This window comes from Phyllobates terribilis, unplaced genomic scaffold, assembly GCF_046119375.1.
Source record: "Phyllobates terribilis strain yellow unplaced genomic scaffold, ASM4611937v1 Scaffold_2__4_contigs__length_985480577, whole genome shotgun sequence".
NCBI lineage: Eukaryota > Metazoa > Chordata > Amphibia > Anura > Dendrobatidae > Phyllobates > Phyllobates terribilis.
Window position 1 is genome coordinate 602324972 of NW_027362762.1, and position 25195 is coordinate 602350166.

Here is a 25195-nt window from a genome sequence, read left to right on the forward strand (position 1 = left end):
ACATGCCACGCATATAAACTTTTTATTTCTAAAAATCAAAAAATGTTTTAAATATAAATATATTTTCTCATAAATAACAAACAACGGTAACAAACAACGGTAGTAAAATAAAAAACATTGTTATTGTGAACTATTATCAAAACATTATAAACTGTTGACAAACATTGTCAGTAAACATAATACAATTTTGAATGACAAACATTGTCAGACACACAGTAATATTTTCAAACCTGATAAAAACATTTTTTGGGCAACCTGTCAAGTTTTGGTCCATAAAGTACAGCCAGCATCTGTAGGCACTTTCAGTTTATAGGATATAAAACTAAACACCTTTTATTATAATCATCTACGCCATAATCCAGTTTGATGAGTGTCGCTGGTCTTGGTCTGACACCTCTTCCATACCCGCAGTGGCCATCCTTCTTCATGTGGATGATGCTTCTTGTATGGCGCCCAAAAATGGCAAACTTTCCACCTTCCTCAGCACTGAAAAGCATTATCCACATAAAGGCGGACAGACATGACAAGCAGAGAGGAGGTGCCAGATCAAGAACAGTGACACACTTCAGCCTGGAGCCTGGTGTAGGTGACTATAATAAAAGGTATTTTTTTACGCAGTCTTTAAAACTATGAAAAATGGTGGATATAAGGACCTACAGGTGCTATCCGTATTTTTAATGGGCCAAAACTGGTGAGAGGTGGAATAACATTTTAATTAAACTGGTGGTACTCTGGGTCGAACCCATACCCGGGGAACATGTCCTGGGAGTAGCTGGTATTAGATGAGGGGCCAGGACGCTGCACAGCTACTCCAGAGGGTTGAAAAGATTTTAAAAAATGGCAGATGTCAAAAGTATCATTCATTAATGTATGCTTTTTTTTTTTTTTTTTAATAAGGATCCAGAGGGTGGCAGGCGCCCATACAAGCCGCCTCGGTCACTTCTGGACGATATGCTGCAACTTGGCCATGACGCTGGGTTGCAGCTGCTGGCGGTGGTGGTGGTCCACTTGGATTAAAAACATTCAACAGACCATGAATAATGGTCTGTCCCGGAGGCAAAGGCAATGGGCTGTCCATAGACATTAGCATAGTGTTGCCCGCTGCCATATAAATGTTCTGCCTGTCCTGTGGCATTGTTCGAATGTGCGCTGCAAGTGATGAGCCAAATGTATCAAATTTGTGCTTTTGTGTGAGTCGTGAGGGCTTGAATCTCATTACTCGCACCCTCTTGGCCTTTTGATTTTTTTGTTTTGGTTGCGCCCCTTCTAAGTGCCATGGGACGAGCAGAGCCAGCGCCCATCTCAGTGGCCCTCGATACACCATCAGCAGCTGTACCAGCAGCAGTAGAACATGGTGCGGCGTCTGAAGCAGTAGCAGCGGCGGCAGCAGAGGTTGTTGGGATGGCCGAAGCAGCAGCAGTCGAAGTGGAAGGATGAGCTGAATCAGGATCCGGAGAGGAAGAGAAAAAAAAAAGTCCTCCGATTACTCTCTTGGTTCTCTCTCTGTAGTAGCTTCCCCTTCTTCAGCTGGTGCAGAGGCACGAATATTTCCTTCCGTTCTGTCGAAAAAAGAAAAAAAGAAGGCATGTTAAGAAAAAAACATTTTTTTTAAAAATCGTTAAGAACAAATTATTAACAAATTACCATCGCAAAGTCTGGCTGGTAAGAATGAAGCTCAGCTGGTCAGCAAACGGCACTTTTAGGTTGGATGGTGATGCGTCACTGTTCCCTTGCTTGGACTTGACTAACCGGTCGGTAATTGATCGCCACCAGATTTTTATATCATCTACTGCAATACCAAATAAAAAAGTTTATGTACTGCATTTAGTACATAAAAAAAGACAAATATAGTAAATAAAAAAAACATACAAAATCTTTTTGTGCCGGTCTGTCTACGTCTTCTCACAGCGGATACAGCTCTTTCACCACGGCAAGCCACGCATCTGTCCGCCTTTGCTTATCCTTATATATGGGACTAGCCCGATCCCATATCTCCGGATATTTCCCCACCTAGAATGTATAACGTAACGTCAGTCAAATAATTTTTACTAAAAAGTGTGTATATTAAATATACACATATATGTGTATGTATATATATATATATATATATATATATATATACACATATATATATACAGTACAGACCAAAAGTTTCGACACACCTTCTCATTTAAAGATTTTTCTGTATTTTCATGACTATGAAAATTGTACATTCACACTGAAGGCATCAAAACTACGAATTAACACATGTGGAATTATATACTTAACAAAAAAATGTGAAACAACTGAAAATATGTCTTATATTCTAGGTTCTTCAAAGTAGCCACCTTTTGCTTTGATGACTGCTTTGCACACTCTTGGCATTCTCTTGATGACGAATCAGCATAGGTGGAGGAGGGGCTCCCCAGTTGATTTGAGAGTTATCGAACGCGACCCGTTGCTTATAATTCTTATTCCCCCCTGGCAATGAGTGAGTCTGTACTATCCATGGGTTCTCTTATACCTAAGGAGAGATCTGAAAACACGCCACTTGAGGTGACATCGTGTGGGCCGATCTCCAGGGTGTAGATTTTCATTAAAAACGCTAACTTATGCAATAACTCATCACTCGTTGATCACAGAAGCTTGCAAACTACGCCATTTTTTCCCTTATGATATTATCTTCCGTTAGATACCACACACCGCATAGCTGCAGTCTGCTATTCTGGTGTTTTTGCGCTACAGCTCACTGATTTTGCTTACAGCCCTAGAAAACTACATATACATTCCTGGGCTGATTTGGTCACTAAACATATGGGTCCCATTACTGTCAGACGTATGGAACTCACAATATTTCAATACTTCATATTTCATTTCGGAGTCGACGCGGATAGAAATTTATGTTAAACTCTCTTTGAAGCTTGGGAAAGCAACTTTCCCAGTTACATGCAAATTAGTGCAACCCTGCCAGTAATTTCCCCCACGTGTGCCAGAGACAAGATGCTTGCTTCTAAATGAAATTATAACCCTCCTTGGCTGGCCATTGTTTGTGTAAGCTATTTCTGAGGCATGTGTTAATTGGGGCTTTTGTGCTGAGCAGAAGGGGAATAAGGGAGGAGGGTGAATATCTATGTCAGGCAGATATGGAAGAACATTTTCCTGGCATTAATATTTCCCTGACTATATGTGTATGTCAGGGAAATAAAATGTCAGGAATATATATACACATGCGCATACATATATACACATACACAAACACACACACAAAAGCTATGCAGATATATAGGCATGTGTGTATACATGCGTACACACACATTTAGGGCTCTTTCACACATCAGAATCTCCGGTACGAGTGGTGATGACATTTTCCACACATACCGGAAACACTGACACACGTAGACCCATTCAAATGTATGCTTGGACACGCATATCTGCATTAACGTAGATATGCGGATGTGAGAAACTGGCCTTACAGCCTATGTAGGAGCTTTCAGTGAATTTACCTACATACGCTGTACAGCAATCTGAAATTTAAAAATATTTAAAAATAAATTAACGTGGGCTCCTGTGTAATTTTAAACCCCCTACCCCCGAGGGTGGCTTGCACGTCAATGACCGGGTCAATTTTTACAAATCTGGTCACTTTATGAGGTAATACCTCTGGAACGCTTCAACGGATCCCGCTAATTCTGAAATTGTTTTTCGTGACACATTGTACTTCACGTTAGTGGTATAATTTCCTCGATATCACTTGCGTTTATTTGTGCAAAAATCGGAAATGTCTAAAATTTTGAAAATTTCGCAATTTTCAAAATTTTAATTTTTATGCCCTTAGATCAGAGAGATATGTCACACAAAATAGTTAATAAATAACATTTCCCACATGTCTACTTTACATCAGCACCATTTTGGAACCACATTTTTTTTTTTGTTAGGGAGCTATAAGGGTTAAAAGTTGACCAACGATTTCTCATTTTTACAACAAAATTTGCAAAACCATTTTTTTTAAAGGACCACATCACATTTGAAGTGACTTTGAGGGGCCTTTATGACAGAAAATCCCCAAAACTGACACAGTTCTAAAAAATTGCACCCCTCAAGGTGCTCAAAACCACATTCAAGAAGTTTATTAACCCTTCACGTGCTTCACAGGAATTTTTGGAATGAGGAAGAAAAATATGAACATTTAACTTTTTTCACAAAAATGTTACTTTAGACCCCAATCTTTTTATTTTTGCAGGGGTAACAGGAAAAAATGGACCCCTAAATTTGTTGTGCAATTTCCCCTGAGCACGCAGATACCTCATACGTGGGGAAAAAACACTGTTTGGGTGCACGGCAGGGCTCGGAAGGGAAGGAGTGCCATTTGACTTTTTGAATGTAAAATTTGCTTGAATAATTAGCGGACGCCATGTTGCGTTTAGAGAGCCCCTGATGTGCCTAAACAGTGGAAACCTCCCATAAGTGATACCATTTTGGAAACTAGACCCCCTCAGGGAACTTATCTAGATGTGTGGTGAGCACCTTGAACCCCCAGCTGCTTCACAGAAGTTTATAACATGGAGCCGTGAAAATAAAATTGGCACATTTTTCCCACAAAAATGTTTTTCAGCCCCCAGTTTTGCATTTTCATAAGGGTAACAGGAGAAATTGCACCATGCAACTTGTTGTGCAATCTCTCCTGAGTAAGCAGATACCCCATATGTGGGGGAAAACCACTGCTTGGGCGCACGGCAGGGTTCAGAAGGGAAGGAGCGCCATTTGACTTTTTGAATGTAAAAATGGATTGAATAATTAGCGGATGTGCCCCTGATGTGCCTAAACAGTGGAAAATCCCCACAAGTGACACCATTTTGGAAACCAAACCCCTCAGGGAACTTATCTAGATGTGTAGTGAGCACTCTTAACCCCCAGGTGCTTCACAGAAGTTTAGAACATGAAGCCGTGAAAATAAAAAAATCTAACTTTTCCACAAAAATTATCTTTTAGCCCCAAATTTTTTAGTTTCACAAGGGTAAGAGGAGAAAATGGAACCTAAAAACTGTTGAGCAATTTCTCCTGAGTATGCCAATACCTCATACGTGGGGAAAGTACACTGTTTGGGCACACGTCAGGGTTCAGAAGGGAAGGAGCACTTTTTGGAACGCAAAACTGGCTGGAATCAAGAGCGGACACCATGTCGCATTTCGGGAGCCCCTGATCTGCCTAAACAGTGGAAATCCCCCACAATTGACTCCATTTTGGAAACTAGACCCCTCAAGGATTTTATTAAGGGGTATAGTGTACATTTTGAACCCAGAGGTACAACAGAATTTGATAACATGAGGTCATCATATTGAATAAGTTGTCATTAGTCTTGAACACAAGTGCTCGCTACTTGAGTTTGCATCAGGTACTCGGGTATGCACCATGTATCACGGGTGCTTGAGTGACATGCTTGAGTCCCTGCCCCGCATGTTCCATGGTTGTTAGACAAAAAAAAAAAACATGCGAGGATTGCTCGGGCATGGCAGGCGATCCCAGCAACGTTTTTTTTGGCCGCGAAGCATATGGGAGAGGAACTCGAGCATGTCACTCGAACACCCGCAATACTCACTGCATACACGAGCACCCGATGCAAACTCAAGTAGCAAGCACTTGCACTCAACACTGGTCGCCATATCGTCATCATTTTTTTTATTCTTTACTTTTGAAAAAATTCCAACCCTAATACAACCCCAACCCTATCCCCAACCCTAATACAACCCTAACCCTAGCACAACCCTAACCCTAGAGTTTATTTTTTTACGCCGTTCCCCGTGCGGTATAAGTGATGAGATTACTTTATTCATCGGGTCGGTGCGATTACAGCGATACCAGATTTATATCGGGTTTTTATGACTGACAGCTGTCACACACTAAAAGACGCTTTTTTTGCAAAGACTAGTTTTTGCATCGCCATATTTTGAGAGCTATCATTTTTCCATATTTTGGGCGACAGAGTCATGTGATGGCTTGTTTTTTGCTGGACAAGTTGATGTTTTTATTGGTACCATTTTCGGGCGTGTGACATTTTTTGATCGCTTTCTATTCCAATTTTCAGGAGGCAGAATAAACAAAAACCAGCAATTACAGAATTGTTTTTATGTTTTTTTTTTTATTCTGTTCTCGGGGATATCTAAATCAAATTGTTGTTTCCAGTACTTAAAAAAGGTATCTGGGTGTGTTTCCACAAGGTTAGGTTTCATTGATGAGTAGTGCAGATATTGAGGGGGTACCTATTGGAGATGACAGGATATTATCCAGCTTGTTTTGGGAAGTTTCAAAGGTAACATCCCTTAAGTTAGACATGACGGAGCGTTTGATCTGTTCATATTGGAAATAGTGCTGTGGGGTTAGTTCATATTTTCCCAAAGTTTCTGCACGTTAGCCATCTCGGTTCAATTGGGTGTAGAAGGTGAGATGTTCACAACACCAGTTTGTTGCCATTTTATAAAGAATTTATTTTCACTACCTGGGGGGAATTCTGGGTTGTGCCATAACGGAAGGTGTTTTGAGATTCTGAATGAAAGGCCATATTTTTTCCTGACTGCTTTCTACTAAGGGTAGAAAGGTAAAACATGAGTGGAGGAGAGCTGTTAAGTTGTAGGGGGATGCATAGTCAGAATCTAGCGATTAGTCCGAATATGTATGGCTTTTATGAAGCCAATCTATATCGAGAAAAGGCAAGCTAGCTTCTAATTTCTAATGCATGGAAAGTTGATACCTCCCTCTTCCCTGGAGGCTATCAGTTTATTCATACTAATTCTAGGACATTTTCCCTTCCAGATGAACTGACTAAAAGCTCTATTAAGTATAGTAACGTCTGAGTGTTTTAAAAGTAATGGTAAGGTTTGTAGATGATATATGAGCTTTGCTGTACTTATCTTCACCAAGTGTGACCTACTCATAAAAGGATAAGGGTAGATTTTTCCAGGTCTTTAGCTGATTAATAATTTTCTTAATAAGGGGGTAATAGTTTAGAGTGTATAAAGACGAGGGTGAGTGACCTATCTTGATACCCAAGTATGTAATATACAGTGCCTACAAGTAGTATTCAACCCCCTGCAGATTTAGCTGGTTGACATATGCGGAATTAACTTGGCATTGTGACATTTGTACTGTAGATCAGCCTGGAAGTGGGAAATGCACTGCAGCAAATATTGTTGTTTTTTTTTTGTTTTTTAAAACGTTAAAAGTTAATTCAGAGTGTCATTTATTATTCAACCCCTCAAACCACAAGAATTCTGTTTGGTCCCCCTAAAGTATTAAGAAGTAGTTCAGGCACCAAGAATAATGAGCTTCACATGTGTGGATTAAAGATCTCTTTTGCCAGCCTTTTCTGACTATTTAAGACCCTCCCCAAACTTGTGAACAGCACTCAGACACGGTCAACATGGAAAAGACAAAGGAGCATTCCAAGGCCATCAGAGACAAGATCGTGGAGGGTCACAAGGCTGGCAAGGGGTACAAAACCCTTTCCAAGGAGTTGGGCCTACCTGTCTCCACTGTTGGGAGCATCATCCGTAAGTGGAAGGCTTATGGAACTACTGTTAGCTTTCCACGGCCTGGACAGCCTTTGAAAGTGTCCTCCCGTGCCAAGGCCAGGCTTGTCCGAAGAGTCAAGGCTAACCCAAGGACAACAAGGAAGGAGCTCCGGGAAGATCTCATGGCAGTGGGGACATTGGTTTCAGTCAATACCATAAGTAACGTACTCCACCGCAATGGTCTCCGTTCCAGACGAGCCCGTAAGGTACCTTTACTTTCAAAGCGTCATGTCAAGGCTCGTCTACAGTTTGCTCATGATCACTTGGAGGACTCTGAGACAGACTGGTTCAAGGTTCTATGGTCTGATGAGACCAAGATCGAGATCTTTGGTGCCAACCACACACATGACGTTTGGAGACTGGATGGCACTGCATACGACCCCAAGAATACCATCCCTACAGTCAAGCATGGTGGTGGCAGCATCATGCTGTGGGGCTGTTTCTCAGCCAAGGGGCCTGGCCATCTGGTCCGCATCCATGGGAAGATGGATAGCACGGCCTACCTGGAGATTTTGGGCAAGAATCTCCGCTCCTCCATCAAGGATCTTAAGATGGGTCGTAATTTCATCTTCCAACAAGACAACGACCCAAAGCACACAGCCAAGAAAACCAAGGCCTGGTTCAAGAGGGAAAAAGTCAAGGTGTTGGAGTGGCCTAGTCAGTCTCCTGACCTTAACCCAATTGAAAACTTGTGGAAGGAGCTCAAGAATAAAGTCCACATGAGACACCCAAAGAACCTAGATAACTTGGAGAAGATCTGCATGGAGGAGTGGGCCAAGATAACTCCACAGACCTGTGCCGGCCTGATCAGGTCTTATAAAAGACGATTATTAGCTGTAATTGCAAACAAGGGTTATTCCACAAAATATTAAACATAGGGGTTGTATAATAATTGACCCACACTTTTATGTTTAAAATTTAATAAAATTCAACTGAGCAACATAACTTTTTGGTTTGTAAGATTTATGCTTCTGTTCATAAATCCTACTCTCGTTTGCAGTTTGAAGGCTCTAACTTATTTGCATCTTATCAAACCAGCTAAATCTGCAGGGGGTTGAATACTACTTGTAGGCACTGTATGAGGGGGCTAACATTATGACGCCGAAAGATCCACTCGGAAATAATTTTATTCCTCTCTGCTAGGCTGCGTGCCCACTATGCGTTTTTCAAGCGTTTCTGCCGCGGAATTTCCGCAGTGAAAACGCTTAAAAAATGCTTGGTAATCCGTCCCCCATGGTCCCCAATGACAAGCCGCAATGTCAATGTTGCGGATTTTTCTGCAGCGTTTATGCTGCGCTCAAAAATCCGCAGCATGTCCATTAATTTTGCGGACACGCAGTGTAATCGCCGACATTGACTTGCATTGGACCGCGTGACATCCGCATCACTGCATCTGCAGATGCGGATATCACACGGTTCAATGTGCGGATGGTACCCAGGTCTGGAGAAGAAGAGACTCTCATCCAGACCTGAGTACCATTGTACCTGTAAAAAAAAGAATTTAAAATAAAAAAATAAAGATTATGCTTACCTTCTGATGGCCCCAGGTCTCCAAAGCGATGCGTGCGATGTGTTGGGCGGCTCGCGGTGGTGTGAAGACCTGACATGACATCATTGAGTCATGTGACAGGTCACGCGACCGCTGACGTCGGCGGTCGCGTGACCTGCACATGACTCAATAACGTCATGTCAGGTCCTCACACCACGGGGAGACCGGACGCATCGGAGAAGGAGACCGGGGGCCATCGGAAGGTAAGTATAATTTTATTTTTTATTTTTCACCATTCTTATTCTTTTTTTTTTTTTAACTATTACTTGGTCACACTATATAAATCCATGCCGGTTGCATGGATTTATATAGTGTGACCAAGTTGTCAAGCGCTTTTCCAAGTGATGCTAAAATCGCTTGGAAAAGCGCTTGATAACCTGTATGCAGAAATGCATGCAAAAACGCTTGACAACGCTTCTACCTGGCGGGAAAAACGCATGTAAAATCAGCATGCGTTTTTTCTGCCAGGGAGAAGCATAAAAAATATGCAGCTATTCTGCATCGTGGGCACATAGCCATAGGGGGAGTATTTCACATTTTTTGACATTTATTTTAAATCCGGAGTAAGTGCCAAAGTTTTTAAGTAGTTCGAGAACTTTAGGCAAATGCTGAATGGGATCAGACATAGATAAAATAACGTAGTCAGCAAAAAAGGCTGCCTGTATTGATCTCCTTGTAAACTGGATGCCCGAAAAGGTGTATGTGTGACGCCTCTTACTCGAAAAGCCCTTTAGTTTACCCTGGGAGATGGGGAACTCGGAGTTGGGTCCTGTGATGGAGAGATAGTGTGCAGCTGTGGCCCGGACCCGACCCGTGCTCAGGGCCGTCACAGTTAAAAGAGATGGTGTGGGCTTATCCGGGTTGAGTGGCTGATTAACGACTACGCCACCTGTGGTGCCTGGTGAAGGGCCACCAGCGCCGCTGCAGTCCGCTGAGGCATGGTGTTATGGCGGCCAAAGTTATTACTACTCCCCACAGGCGGAGCAGGGCCTCAGGGCAGAGGGACAGGATGGAGGGGGTAGTAGTAGAGGAGCACGGGCTCTGCATCTCGTGGTGTGGCGCAGAATGAACAATCCGGAGGCCATAGGGGTGAACTTCCAAGGCTTTACTCACATAGATGGCATGAGGAAGGCGACTCCCTGCTCCCCGCAGAGTCCTGCGGTCACCAGGGACGGGGGTCCGACAACCTCCGAGTAAGTCCAGCATTCAGTCGGGACCCTACACCAGAGTGTTCCTGAACTACGGGCCTAATCCTTTCCTGTCCGTGTGCATGCAAATAGGCCGGGTCTCCCTCTGAGCTCCTCTCAGAACAAGGGCACGGGTGGCAGCTCCACTCCGTCCGATACCCGGTGGGATCCTCAGGGCCTACCGGGCTTTCCCGACCAGGACATGGAGTAGCAAGGTCGGGTGTCGGGGGCCGGTACCCCTCTTGCAGCCAGACTCCCTCTGAATATATCAGGTTGGCTAGGACAGGTGGCGTACTCCGCTCCGTCTGCATCCTGCCTGGGATCCATTTGCTATGGAGCCACACTCTTAAGCTCTGGGCCTTCTTGGTCCTGGTCCTCGACCGGGTTGAGACATTCCCCGTCTGCAACCTGCCTCTCGTCCCAAGGCCGGGGTACGAGGGACCTGTCTCCCTCCCCTGCAGGTCCACACAGGATCCACTATCAGGGTGGGAGATCACAGTACTTGACAGTCAGAAGAACGATCAAAGACCTAAACTACCAAAAGACCAAGAACCAAGATGGCTTTTTATTAAATATGAAATTTAAAGTGTAACTAACTTGTAAGTCCTCCACCCTCACCTACTAACTGGTTCCCCTAACTCTTGGTTCCCCAGTCTCCCTGTAACCAGGGGAGCAGCACCTAGTATATACTAGCTCCCTCTGGTGGAGAAATGTGGTCTTGGATGCAAAGGTTGGGTCACGACTATCACACTGTCCTTACCTCAGAGGAGGAACACCACACTCCATTAGAGAAGTGCAGCATCCCTGTGGCGGTCGAACCCTCAGGGGCGCCACATATGGATCTGATAATATGCGGACTAAGGGTTCCAGAGCTAAATTGAACAGGAGTGGGGATAATGGGCAGCCTTGTCTCGGTCCTTTTTCGAGGGGAAAGGGAGTGGACAAAAAGCCTGGAGGGTAAACCTGAGCCTTTGGAGATGCATATAAATTACGCATGTAGTTAAAGACCTGTTAATGACATTTTTGTTAGTACCTTATATAGCCATTCCCAATTTATGTTGTCAAAGGCATTTTCTGCGTCTAATGAGATGAATGCTGGGGAATTTTTTAAGTTAAGTGAGGTGTGGGTTTTATCTAGAACCAAGAGTAATTTTCTTGTACTCAATGCAGCCGAGCGGCCCTTAATAAAACCCTCTTGAGCAGGAGATATCAGGTTGGGCAATATGGAGGCCAGTCTATCGGCCATTATTTTGGACATGATTTTGATATCCAAATTAATGAGAGAAATTGGCCTATAAGAACTGGAGGACAAAGGTCTTTATCTGGCTTTAATAATAGTTTAAATGTATTCCATGTTTGCGGAAGGAAAAATAGGATCACCTTGAGGTATTTTATTAAAGATCGGCACCAACATTGGGGAGACTTCCACCACCAGCGATTGAAATAATTTGTTAGTATAGCCATCAGGGCCAGGGGCTTTGTTTAGACTCAAGTTTTTAATTGTATTGGTGACCTCCTCTGCGGATATAGGTTTATTCCACATGCACCTTTGCTCCTCTGAGAAGGTGGGCAGCTTAATCTTTTCTAGGAGTGTAACTGTGGAAGAGGGGGTTTGTTTTGGGTTTTTGTATAGGTCTTTATAAAGAGAGCCTAAGATCTCATTTATTGTTTTAGGGTTGGTGTGAATCTCTCCTTTTAAGTTTCTTAGCTGGAATATTCCTTGTGGTTTCCTCATTTCTTTACCTAAATTAGACAGTATCCATCCTGGCTTATTTTCAAATCTATAGAAGCAGGTTTCTGATTTAGAAAGATAAAATTTTTCCCTTAAATCTGCATAGAGATTAAATTCTGTTTGTTTTTGTGACCAATATTCCTTATTCATGACGGGTCAAGTAAGAATTTGGTGTAGGCTTGTTTTCATAGAATTGTAGAGTTGGAAGGGAGCTCCTGGGTCATCTGGTCCAACCCCCTGCTCAAAGCAGGATTCACGAAATCATCTCAGACAGATGTCTGTCCAGCCTCTGTTTGAAGACGTCCATTGAAGGGGAACTCACCACCTCTCGTGGAAGCCTGTTCCACTCATTGATCACCCTAAGGCTATGTGCCCACGATGCAGAAATGAAGCAGAAAATTTCTGCAGCATTTCTGCATCTCCCTGGCAGAAAAAACGCATGTAGATTGTGCATGCGTTTTTCCTGCAGAATACATGAGGATTCACATGCGTATCCACATGCGTTTCCGGATGCAGATTGACAAGCGCTTTCCAGGCGATAGCATCACTTGGAAAGTGCTTGACAACTAGGTCACACTATATAAATCCATGCAAACGGCATGGATTTATATAGTGTGACCGTAAAAATAAAAAAATATAGCTATACTCACCCCCGATGTCCCGGCGTGTGCTGCAGCGCTGCTTCCTCACTGGTTCCTGGCTGCCAGCATATCACGAGACAGAGCGGTGAAGGGCCTGCAGTCACATGACTGTGACGTCACCGAAGGTCCTTCAGCGCTGCCGGCATGCAGAGAGAAGCCGCCAGACAGGTGAATATAAACTTTATTTTTTATTTTATTCTTTTTTTACAGGTACAATGGTACCCAGGTCTGGATGAGAGTCTTCTCTCCTCCAGAACTGGGTACCATCCGCACATAGAGAAGCATAAAATCCGCTTGTACAAATGTACAGACGCGCATTCTATGTGTCTCAATGCAAGTCAATGGCGGGGCTTCCGCTGCGCTTCCGCAAAATTAATGAACATGCTGCGGATTTTTGTACGCAGCATAAACGCTGCGGAAAAATCCGCAGCATGTGCATAGAACATGCAGAATCCCCTTGGGGACCATGGGGTGCGGATTACCTAGCGTTTCACAAGCGTTTACTCTGCGGAAATTCCGCAGCATAAACGCTTGAAAAACGCTACGTGGGCACGCAGCCTAACTGTCAAAAAGTTTTTTCTAATATCTAATCTGTGTCTCCTCCCATTCAGTTTCATCCCATTGCTTCTAGTCTTTCCTTGTGCAAATGAGAATAAAGCTGATCCATGTACAATGTGACAGCCCTTGAGATATTTGTAGACAGCTATTAAGTAGCCTCTCAGTCTTCTTTTTTGCAAGCTAAACATTCCCAAATCCTGTAACCGTTCCTCATAGGACATGTTTTGCAGACCAGTCACCATTCTGGTAGCTCTTCTCTGAACTTGCTTCAGTTTGTCAATGTCTTTTTTAAAATGTGGTGCCCAAAACTGAACACAGTATTCCAGATGAGGTCTGACTAAAGAGGAGTAAAGTGCGATAATGACTTCACGTGATCTGGACTGTATGCGTCTGTTAATACATGCCAAACTTGTATTTGCTTTTTTTGCTGCTGCATCACACTGTTGACTCATGTTCAGTCTATAATCTATTAGTATACCTAAGGGCCCCATCACACTAAGCGATGCAGCAGCGATCCTGACAACGATACGACCTGTCAGGGATCGTTGCTGCATCGCTAATACATCGCTGGTGAGCTGTCAAACAGGCAGGCTCACCAGCGATCAGGGGAGCAGCGATATCGTGGAAAGGATCGTTCCACGATGTCCTGGTCCCGTTACCAGCCTGCTGCAAGCAGGAGCAGGCTGGTAACTATGGTAAACATCGCGTTACTAAGTGAGCGTGTGCCCCTAGTAACCCGCTGTTTACCATGGATACCACTCTGCTACGGTGCACGGGAGCCTCCGCTTACTGTAGCAGAGTGGTATCCATGGTAAACAGCGGGTTACTAAGTGCGCGCGTGCCCCTAGTAACCCGATGTTTACCATAGTTACCAGCCAGATCGTTGGTCCCGCTGGTCACACACAGCGATGTGTGCTGGCCAACGGGAGGCCAACGACCAAAAAATGGTCCAGGACACTTTGCAGCGATCAGCGACCTCACAGCAGGGGCCTGATCGTTGCAAAGTGTCACACACAGCGACATCGCTGGTGAGGTCGCTGGTGAGTCACCAAAACCGTGACTCAGCAGCGATATCGCTAGCGATATCGCTATGTGAGACGGGGGCTTAAGTCTTTTTCACATGTGCTGTTGCTTAGCTCTATTCCTCCCATTCTGTATATGCTTTTTTCATTTTTATTGCCAAGATGTAGAACTTTGCATTTTTCCCTGTTAAAAAATATTCTGTTAGTTGCTGCCCACAGCTCAAGTTTATTTAGGTCTTTTTTAATCCTCTCTCTTCTCTAGTGTTAGCTATCCCTCCTAGCTTTGTGTCATCAGCAAATTTAATCAGTTTACGCTCAATTCCTTCATCTAAATCATTGATAAAGATGTAGAACAATACAGGTCCCAGGACAGAGCCCTGTGGTACCCCACTTGAGACATTCATCCAGCTGGATGTGAAGCCGTTTACGACCACTCTTTGAGTCCGATCACTAAGCCAGTTTTGAATCCACCTAACAGCTGCCTTGTCCATTCCATACTTGGTCATTTTGTCAATAAGGATGCTATGAGATACTTTGTCAAATGCTTTGCTGAAGTCAAGATATACTATATCTACAGCATTTCCCTGATCCACCCTGTCAGTGATTCTGTCATAGAAGGAAATTAAGTTAGTCTGACATGACTTGTTATTTACAAACCCATGCTGACTCTGGTTAATCACTTCATTCTTATCCAGGTACTTGCATACATGTTGTTTAATAATTTGTTCAAAGATCTTTCCTGGTACAGAAGTCAGACTCACCGGCCTATAGTTTCCTGGGTCCACCCCATCTTCCCCTTTTTGAAGATAGGAACAACATTTTCTCTTATCCAGTCTTCTGGGACTTCTCCTGTTCTCCAAGAATTTTCAAAGATTATGGAGAGTGGTTCTAAAATTTCTTATACTATCTCCTTCAGTACTCTGGGGTGTAATTCATCTGGACCTGGAGACTTGAACTCATTTATGTTAGCTAAATATTCCCTCACAATCTTTCTGTTTACAGAAAACCTGGATTCTTCTATTCCTTTAATAGGACAGTGAAGATCAGTTGATGTTACATTTTCTTTCTGAGAGAAAACTGATGCAAAATAGGAATTAAAAAGTTCTGCCTTCTCAACATCCTTTCATACCATTTCACTATTTTCATCCTGTAAAAATTCTATAGCATTTTTGACTTTTCTTTTACTTTTCACATACCCCCAAAATCCTTTTTTATTGCTTTTGACATCTCTTGCAAGCCTTAATTCATTGTCAGCTTTAGCTAACCTAATACGTGCCCTGCAGGTTCTGCAGACTGCATTATAATCTTCCTTAGATATGCCTCCCTCTTTCCATTTGATAAACATTTCTTTCTTTCTTTTTAGCATGTGTTTAAGTTCTGTGTTCATCCATCCTTGTTTCCTTAAATGCTTCCCATTTTTCCTACTTTTTGGGATTGTTAACGATTGTGCTTTGAGAATCTCATTTTTAAAAATTTCCCATCCTTCCTGGACATTTTTGTCCTTAAGGACATCCAGCCATTGGATCCCTCCTATTCTCTTTGAGTCGCTTAAAATCTGCCTTTCTGAAATCTAACCTTGAAGTTTGAGTCTTCACATGTCTTCTTCCTCTAGTTATCCAAAATTCTATAATAGCATGATCGCTGCCTCCTAGGGTCCCAGACACTTTTACACTTTTACCTCCTTAACCATTTCCTCCCTGTTTATAAGGATTAGATCCAAAGTAGCAGATCCAATTGTTTTCTCCCCTACCTTTTGGAAGTTTTAGTTCAGTGGAGAGTTCACTATATTTTTTAAGCATTTTTTTTTTATGAGAAAATGTATATACCAGAATTTTCCTCCGAAGTACCGCATTCGCCCATAAAAGCATAGCGTCATCCTCGTGCACAGTTATTGGAGATGATCTCCTGCCACCATAGTTTGAGAGAGAAGATGAACGATTCATCTTTGAAAAAGTAGTTAGAAAATCTCCAAAGAAAGTCAGAGCCCCGGGGGAAGGTCTTGGATATATCTATAGTTACTGGGGCATGATCTGATATGACTATATCATTAATATGTACCGTAAATATTTTGTATACCATAGAGGGGAGAAAAGTATATAGTCGATCCGGGACCATGAATCATTAGCATGTGAAAAGTCAGTATATTCTCTATTACTAGGGTTGAGAAGTCTCCAGGAATCCTTCAGCTGACAGGCATAAGGAGCCTCAATGTGAAAGAATCCTACTGGTCTGTATCCAGATGGATTAAACGAGACAGTTGAGACAGTATAAGAGATATGAAGCTAGCTGAATAACACCACTTTTTCCATGGCAATTAACATCATGACACTTTCAGTAAAGTCCTGTATCAGAACTAATGACCTGGGGCATTTATCTGGCAATCCCTGATATCTCTCCAATACATCATATGTCTTTGACCAGTTTGTCTCATTTGACCTCCTTCTCATATAACCTGTTTATATGTGCAAATCATTCCTTCTGAGAATTAACATTATCGTTGTAGTGGCAAGTAACATCAATATACGCATCATTGGTTTTTACCCCCCCCCCCTATAATTCGCCCATTCACACTCAATTCATCACCAGCACATACATATATCTTAATCATTATAGATCCAAAATTCATGAGACAATCGAAAACATACCATCAAATCACTTTTCTTTATTTTTATCAACACATGCCCCAATTATTATCCAGCAGATGCTAAAGCATCATATTATCATGTTATATCCGAGATCCAATCCATATATATATATGTATATGTATGTGTGAATGAATATATATGTGTGGGGAACAACCCAAAGAAAAAATATAAGCAATCTGACTCATCAAACAACAATTTGTATTGTTAAAGATAAGATTCTAAAATCTACAAAAAAACATTATATGAAACTCTGATGTATACTAAATATCTATACTTATATTTTGTTATATGTTATGAATCTTGTTTTGCATATATCTGTTATATTGGATATCATTTAGCCATATATACCCACACTTTAATATATTATGAAAACCTTGATATATATATATATTAGATATCTGCACTCGTGTGTCACTATATTATATATATATATATATATATATATATATATATACACACACACACATATATATATATATATATATATATATATATATATATATCTCCTGAAAGAACTAGTTGGAACTGGTTATAGAACTGGACTTTCAAATTGTTTACAAGAAAGAGACAAAGGATTCAACATGACACCTCCCAAGAGAATACCCTGGCGAATGAGGAGAATATTTGGGAGGAAACATTTAACCCCACAGGACAACATAATGAGACTTATCTATACCATGGACCAGAGACTACTGTGATTGCTCAATTGCCTCAGGGCGACACCCTATTGGGACCTTCCTTTATACTGAATATATCTATGTTATGCTGGAATAATAAACACATCTTTCCTGCGCCATTTCTCTTCAAGAGAAGTTCAGTATCTGACTCTGTCTGTCAGATATCAAAGCTTCACGTATACACTTGAATAAGTTAATTTGGCAAGGGATAAGCAAAGGGTTGGGGTCCTTTGAACCTCACTTCCACAATTGGCGCAACCAACGTGGGGCACCACACGGGCACCACACCAGGGCAGACCGAATGAAGGTGCCCAGCTGTGGATAGTGGATGACTGGATGGGCCTGATCACCCCCCTTACACGGTAAGTCTAGTGTAATTACACTGTAATTACAGACTTGCTTGTGTTTCCAGTCGTTCATAGATTAGCAGAGGGCATGAGTCGGTCTGTTGTGGTAATCCTTAAGTGGGGGTAGGTGTGACCCTGCTGGTGTTATGGAAACCTACTCACATTCCAATCCACTGTAACCTTTGCTTATTCTAATTTGTTTGTCTTTGAGACTGTGACTTAGTGGATGGGCTGTTGTGTGTGACTTGTGAACAGAATACTCTCCTGGTTGTAATCCCACATTGCATCTCCATATACCTCCTGTTCTTGAAAAAAAAAAAAAAGAGAACGCAGGGGGGGTGATGTGAGGAAGGTAAAAAGTTTTGCAGTTCTGTATCGCTCCCTAGACAACGTCCTGTTCTTGGAAGATAGAACGCACGAGGGTGGATACAGAAGCTAGGCTGGCCAGCTAGTATCTGCCGTTATTGTTTATATAAGGAGATTATTCTGTTTCATTGAGTCACACTGACACAAGAATTCACTCTGTTTAGTCTGTCTTTTATGTCTGTATTGTGTCAACATTCATCAGCCATGCAGAAATTCTTGAGACTGTTCACAAGGAAAGCCGAGGTGTCGAATAACATCTTTAGTGCTCAGACACTGGTGGCTGAAAGGGAAGGGGTTAAGTATATTGCTAGAGTTAAACAGTTAATGGACATTGTAGGAATGAATAAGAGGGGAAGACTTCAGCCGGGGCTGTGGAAAATCGCTTTAAAGGAAAAAAAAGGGTAGACTAGAGGATACAGATTTATTATCTGCAGCTATGGCCTGGGGTCGTATAGCAAATGACATAGCAAAAGAGGGATGGGAAGAGGAAGAGAGAACAGATGATAATGATGATGTATATTACATATATGTTAAGCCCCATGTTTTTAATGTTGCTTTGAAAACTGTTGAGTCACCGCCTTATAATGGCCTCAGGGGGTGGACATGTTCTAGGAGTGATGTGCAAACTTTAGACTCTCGGGACAATGGTTTACATTGTGGAGTTCATAGACCATCCCCCCTCCCCACTGACTTTGTAGCCACAGCTCTTCCTCCTTCTCTTGACTGCTCCCGGACAGACACGCCACCCAGGTGCCCTCCCACCTTTGGAATGCATGACTCAAAGGAAGTCCCACTCACAGGTACTTCCTGTGGCGGCCATCTTACGCCACCCGGAAGGCCTGATAACAATGAGACGACAGATATTCCAAAGCCTAATGCCCAATTAGTTCCTCCACCAGTTTCTATATATCCGGTTGTGACTATGCAAGGACAATACTACACCCCACTTCAGCAATCTACCTCAGCATCTCCCCCACCTCCAACACCAATGTTCCCAACTCTTACATCACCTGTCCCTCAGTCAGGTGAAGGGGCTCCATCTGTTGCCCCATCATATCAACATGTGGATAATGGCAGCTTCGTGTCAGGCCCCCCAGAGGACTGGGATCCTATTTTTGAGAAAATGATTACCCAGGGACAGACAGGGGCTGGGGTACTAATCTCTGTGGGTGTAGGGAACATGGTCACTCAGCAGGTGGATGCTATAGTGAATGCTACCAATAGCCACCTGCAGCACAGTGGTGGCTTTGCTAGAGATATTGTTATGGCAGGGGGAGACAGTATTCAAAGGGAAAGTGATAATATTGTACGACGACATGGTCCTTTCCAGCCAGGAATGGTCACGGTTACAGAATCAGGCGATTTACCCTATAACACTATTATTCATGCAGTGGGGCCCATCTATGACCCTTCCTATCCAGATAATAGTGCACGGATCTTGCGCCAGACTGTACACGCGGCATTAGACATTGCAAACAAGACTGCTGGCATTAAGACTATAGCACTTCCTTTAATTATCTCTGGTATCTTTGGATACCCAGTCAAAGCATGTGCAAGGGAGCTAGTACAGACAGTGATAGAAGAGGCCTCTAAGCCTTCTTGCCATCTAACCGAGATAAGCCTAGTCAGTAAACAGACTGCCACTTCAAGGACAAAGAAAGATGCTTGTCAAACACATGTGACTCCCATCACACCAGTAACAATTAAAAATGATGTGGATGAAGAAGAGTTGCTGCCAGGCCTACCTAGACCACCATCTAATTTAACCCCTAAGCCTATCACGCCACCACCTGCTCTTGGCAAACCAGAACCTATCATGTATGTAAAATTCACACCGACTCAGGCCATGACACTCTGCAACCAATTGCCAGACCCAGAGAAACAACCCATGCCTTTTTACCGTGCAGTTTTGGCTATTCAGAAGATATACTCAGCTACGTGGCAAGATTTGTTCTCTCTTGTGTCTATGAAAACAGGAGATGCATATTGGCCTGTAATAGAAAGATCTCCGGGTGATGTCCGGTTAGTCTCTGATACTACATGGGAATCGGGACAGGATTTCTGCCAGCAACTTAAAACATGGGCCCAGGAGAAATTAAGCGACCAGCAACCAATTTATCAGATATTACACAGGAGGAGAAAGAATCAGTGGAAAGGTATGCAGCCAGAATGACTCAAATGTTCCAAGACATGGGCTTCAGTGAACAAATTAAAGTTCAGCAGGGTATTTTAGTTTCTTCCTTTGTTCGTGGTCTTAGAGATGACCTTAAGAAACTGATCACTACAGCTAGGCCAGAAATCGAGACTCTAGATATGAAAACTGCAGTGCTCATAGCTAAAGGATTCCAAAAGATTACTCCAAAGCAGAAGAAAGCAGTCACTGCCATGTTAACTACAGATGAAGAAGATTATCCCATGATGCCCAATATCTCAGCAGACCCATGCCAAGTTCCCTATGGCTGGCCACAGTGACAGCAATACTCCCAGCACCAGACTCCAGTTGTTTATTACCCACCACAACATTCTTATCAAGGAAGGCAACAAAGATCTTTTACTGGCCCCTGCTATAGATGTGGCAAGATTGGCCACATGAAGAATGATTGTAGAACGCCCAGAAATCTTTGTAACCCACTCCCGAGATTAAGACAACCCACAGGATGTTGATGACCTTCTTCTCTGCGCCCCAACCTTCGAGGATTGTAAGAGTCTATCTCTTGATCGCCTTCTACATCTTGCTGCACAGAACTGTAAAGTCTCCAAGGACAAGGTTCAATTGTGCCACCAGAAGGTTGTCTTTTTAGGCCATTGTCTATCTCAGGGCCTCCGACATTTAACGGATGAAAGAAAACAAGCCATTGTGGATATACCTTTCCCTAAAGGGTATAAACAACTCCAAGCCTTCTTAGGCCTCATCACCTACTGTAGACAATGGATCCCCGATGCTTCAAGACTCATGTAACCTCTCTATGATGCCCTAAGAGAAGGTAATCTTATCGCTTATCGTCATAACATACCCAGCCAGATGTATGACTCCTTTGAGAAGCTAAAAGAAGCCATCATAACTGCCCCAGCCTTGGGAATACCTGTTTATACCAAGCCCTTCTATCTTTTTGTACACGAAGTCAAGGACATGCCTTTGGAGATCTCGCCCAGAAACATGGAGGCAGCATGAGACCCATTGCCTACTACTCAGCAAGGCTTGATCCTGTTGCCAGAGCCGCCCCTTCATGTCTCAGAGCTGTTCAGGCTGCACACTTGCTTCTTGACAAGACGGCTGATGTGATCCTCAGACATGAAACCCGCGTTATGGCTCCTCACGTCCTCAAGGCTATCCTTGCTCAGACACAGCCAAGATTCCTATCTGCGCAAAGACATGTTCGTCTTGACTGTTCTCTTTTGCTTCCTGAGAACATCACTCTCCACAGATATACAGTACTCAACCCTGCCACTCTGCTGCCTCTTTCCAGGGGGGATGATGTGGACAATTCTCCTCCCGTTAATCTCAGGCCCCATGATTTTGACCCAGACGGCCCAAACATAGAAGATCTCCTTGAGCATGATTGCATTGAACAGATGATGTCAGAAGCACAACATAATTTGAAGGTCCAAGAAGAGCCCCTCCCCAATCCAGGCCTCCAGATGTGGACGGATGGCTCTAGGTTTGCTGATAAAGCAGGAAGATTCCACACGGGCTACTCAGTAGTCACGATGGACCAGCCTGTCTCGGTAGGCCCATTGCCCCCGTCCATGTCAGCTCAAGAGGCGGAGCTAGTTGCACTCACAGAGGCTTGCAAGGCAGGGGATGGCAAGAAGATTAATATCTATAAGGATTCGAACTATGCTTTTGGTGTGGCACATGATTTCTGTTATCTGTGGAAGAACAGAGGATTTCTTACAGCCACCGGGACACCCATTAAATACGCAGGTCTTGTAAAAGACCTTTTGAAGGCATTGAAGTTGCCAGAAGAAGTAGCTGTAATCAAAGTCCGAGCACACAAACGCTTAGATACAGAAGAAGTCCTGGGTAATCATTATGCAGATGAAGCAGCCAAAGACGCGGCCCTTCAGTGGTGCCCGGGGAAAGAGACAGCAGAAGTGGCATGGCAGGAACAACAAATCCCAGCCCAAACAATGGTTATGACAAGAAGTCAGAGACAAATCCAAGACCAGAATGAGAGTGAACATATAACACCACAATAGACCTTAGTATACAAACATCAGGCAGAAGCTGGAGCAGAAGAAAAAGAAGAGTGGAAAAAGTCGGGAGCCAAGCAGGACAAGTATGGCCGATGGATGTTAGGTCCAAGAGGATGCCTTCCATGAACACTGTACCCAGCAGCAATCTCATAGGCCCATGGAGCCACACACCTGGGAAAAGATCAGATGTTCCAAAAGATAAACAAATTATACTTGGCACCTGGAATATCAACACCCATTCTGCGATACACAAAGGCCTGCTTGATCTGTGCAACTTGCAATCCAGGAAAAACAGAAAAGACTCCACCAAAACATCTGGCAAAACCACTATACCCATTTCAGAGAATCCAAGTTGACCATATTCAGATGCCCAAAGTAGGGAAATATGAATATGTTTTGGTAATAGTGGATATGTTTTCAGGCTGGCCTGAGGCCTACCCAGTCACTAACATGACAGCCCGCACCACAGCTAAGAAACTGATGACAGAGGTTGTGTGTAGGTTTGGGGTACCAGAAGTAGTAGAAAGTGACCAGGGACCAGCATTCACGGCCCAACTCTACAGGGATCTGTGGAGTATGGTATGAACTAGCTTAGGTCTTCATACGCCTTACAATCCCAAAAGTAGTAGGAAGGTTGAGAGACTAAATGGTACTTTAAAGTCCAAATTGTTGAAGATTCATCAGGAGACACAAATTCCTTGGCCAGACGGTCTTCCCATTGCCCTGTACTCAATCAGAAACACCCCGACAGGCCAACACAAACTGACTCCCTATGAAATTTTGTTTGGAGGAGCCCCAAGGTTGGGAGGGTATTTCCCCCAAGAGATGGTTGCAGGTAGTGATACCCTTGTTAACTATGTAATACAATTGTCCAAAGAACTTGCAATAACACACGCTGCAGTCTTGTCTTCTATCCCAGATCCTGACAGTGACGAGCATACTCACTCAATCAAACCTGGAGACTGGGTGGTCGCTAAGAAGCACATCCAGAAGTCCTCCCAGATACGAGGGCCCATTCCAAGTGACCTTGGTGACACCTACATCAGTCAAAGTCGAAGGAAAGGCCACTTGGATCCACGCTTCACATTGCAAGAAGACCCCAGTACCAGCACAGCCATGAGACTGTATATCCTTTTCTGCATTGTTTTTGTGAGCGCTCAGAATCCCGAGTCTCAGGTAGCAATTACTCAGAAAAAAAGGGGCATATGTAAGATGTTCGGGGACTCTTGTTGGACCTATATACCAGATAATGATGGCCCTACAGGCAAAGTAACAATTGCTCTAAAGAAACTTACTAGTTTATCAGAAGAACTTAAAGATAATTCAGGGATCAAGGATCCATGGGACCAGTATTTCTCATGGATGAGTGGCTGGCAGAAATGGTTAGTTCAGGTGGGGATGGCAATTCTTGTAATAATGATTATATTAGCGATGATGGCATGTTGTGTTGTTCCTTGTATACGGAAACTAATACAAAAAACTGTGGATCCTATAATGGTAATGACTGATGAGGAAACTAATAACTGGACAGAAGAATCTTTGACAACAATCCAGATTAAACAGTCAAGTCTTAAGTAATAAGTCTAACACTTGATTGTGGCAGCTGTATAGTTCCCTTGTTTGTCGTGGTTTGTGTGTGTTGGTGTCCATCCGGCAGTGTAGCGGACAGGCTTGTCTGGGGAATCCGGCCTCGGCTGGCTCCTCCCACTAGGGGCGGAGAAGTACGTGGGCAGGTCTGTGTGTTTGCACTTCGGTTGGAGCGTTCACCCACTGCCAAAGGAGAAGGGAGCTGTGAAAGCAGTATTCATTTAGTTATATATCTAGAATTTATATTATTAAATGTTACCTCTATATTCTTTTCTGCGAAATTTTTGCTATGTATTTCTACAAGTGCTAAGCAGAGAGGGAATCTAATGAAGGGTTTCAAAAATGTTTTTAGGGGGGACTGTTAAAGTTAAGATTCTAAAATCTACTAAAAAACATTATATGAAACTCTGATGTATACTAAATATCTATACATATATTTTATTATATGTTATGAATCTTGTTTTGCATATATCTGTTATATTGGATATCATTTAGTCATATATACCCTCACTTTTATATATTATTAAAACCTTGATATATATATATTAGATATCTGCACTCGTGTGTCACTATATACAGTACAGACCAAAAGTTTGGACACACCTCATTTAAGGATTTTTCTGTATTTTCATGACTATGAAAATTGTACATTCACACTGAAGGCATCAAAACTATGAATTAACACATGTGGAATTATATACATAACAAAAAAGTGTGAAACAACTGAAAATATGTCTTATATTCTAGGTTCTTCAAAGTAGCCACCTTTTGCTTTGATGACTGCTTTGCACACTCTTGGCATTCTCTTGATGAGCTTCAAGAGGTAGTCACCGGAAATGGTTTTCACTTCACAGGTGTGTCCTGTCAGGTTTAACAAGTGGGATTTCTTGCCTTATAAATGGGGTTGGGACCATCAGTTGTGTTGTGCAGAAGTCTGGTGGATACACAGCTGATAGTCCTACTGAATAGACTGTTAGAATTTGTATTATGGCAAGAAAAAAGCAGCTAAGTAAAGAAAAACGAGTGGCCATCATAACTTTAAGAAATGAAGGTCAGTCAGTTCGAAAAATTCGAAAAACTTTGAAAGTGTCCCCAAGTGCAGTTCCATAAACCATCAAGCGCTACAAAGAAACTGGCTCAATT

The 25195-nt window shown here is 42.9% G+C and overlaps 1 long non-coding RNA gene across 1 annotated transcript in view; it reads right to left on the bottom strand.

The window, feature by feature from the left end:
* Positions 1–1237: 1237 nt before the first annotated feature.
* The window catches only part of LOC141252881 (uncharacterized), a 29140-nt gene continuing 5182 nt past the window's right edge, over positions 1238–25195 (bottom strand). Inside the window, exons 2-3 of the long non-coding RNA XR_012314144.1 lie at positions 1645–2010; positions 1238–1559 (exon numbers count right to left, since the gene is read on the bottom strand). This is a non-coding gene — a long non-coding RNA (uncharacterized lncRNA). The remainder of the gene's footprint in view (positions 1560–1644; positions 2011–25195) is intronic.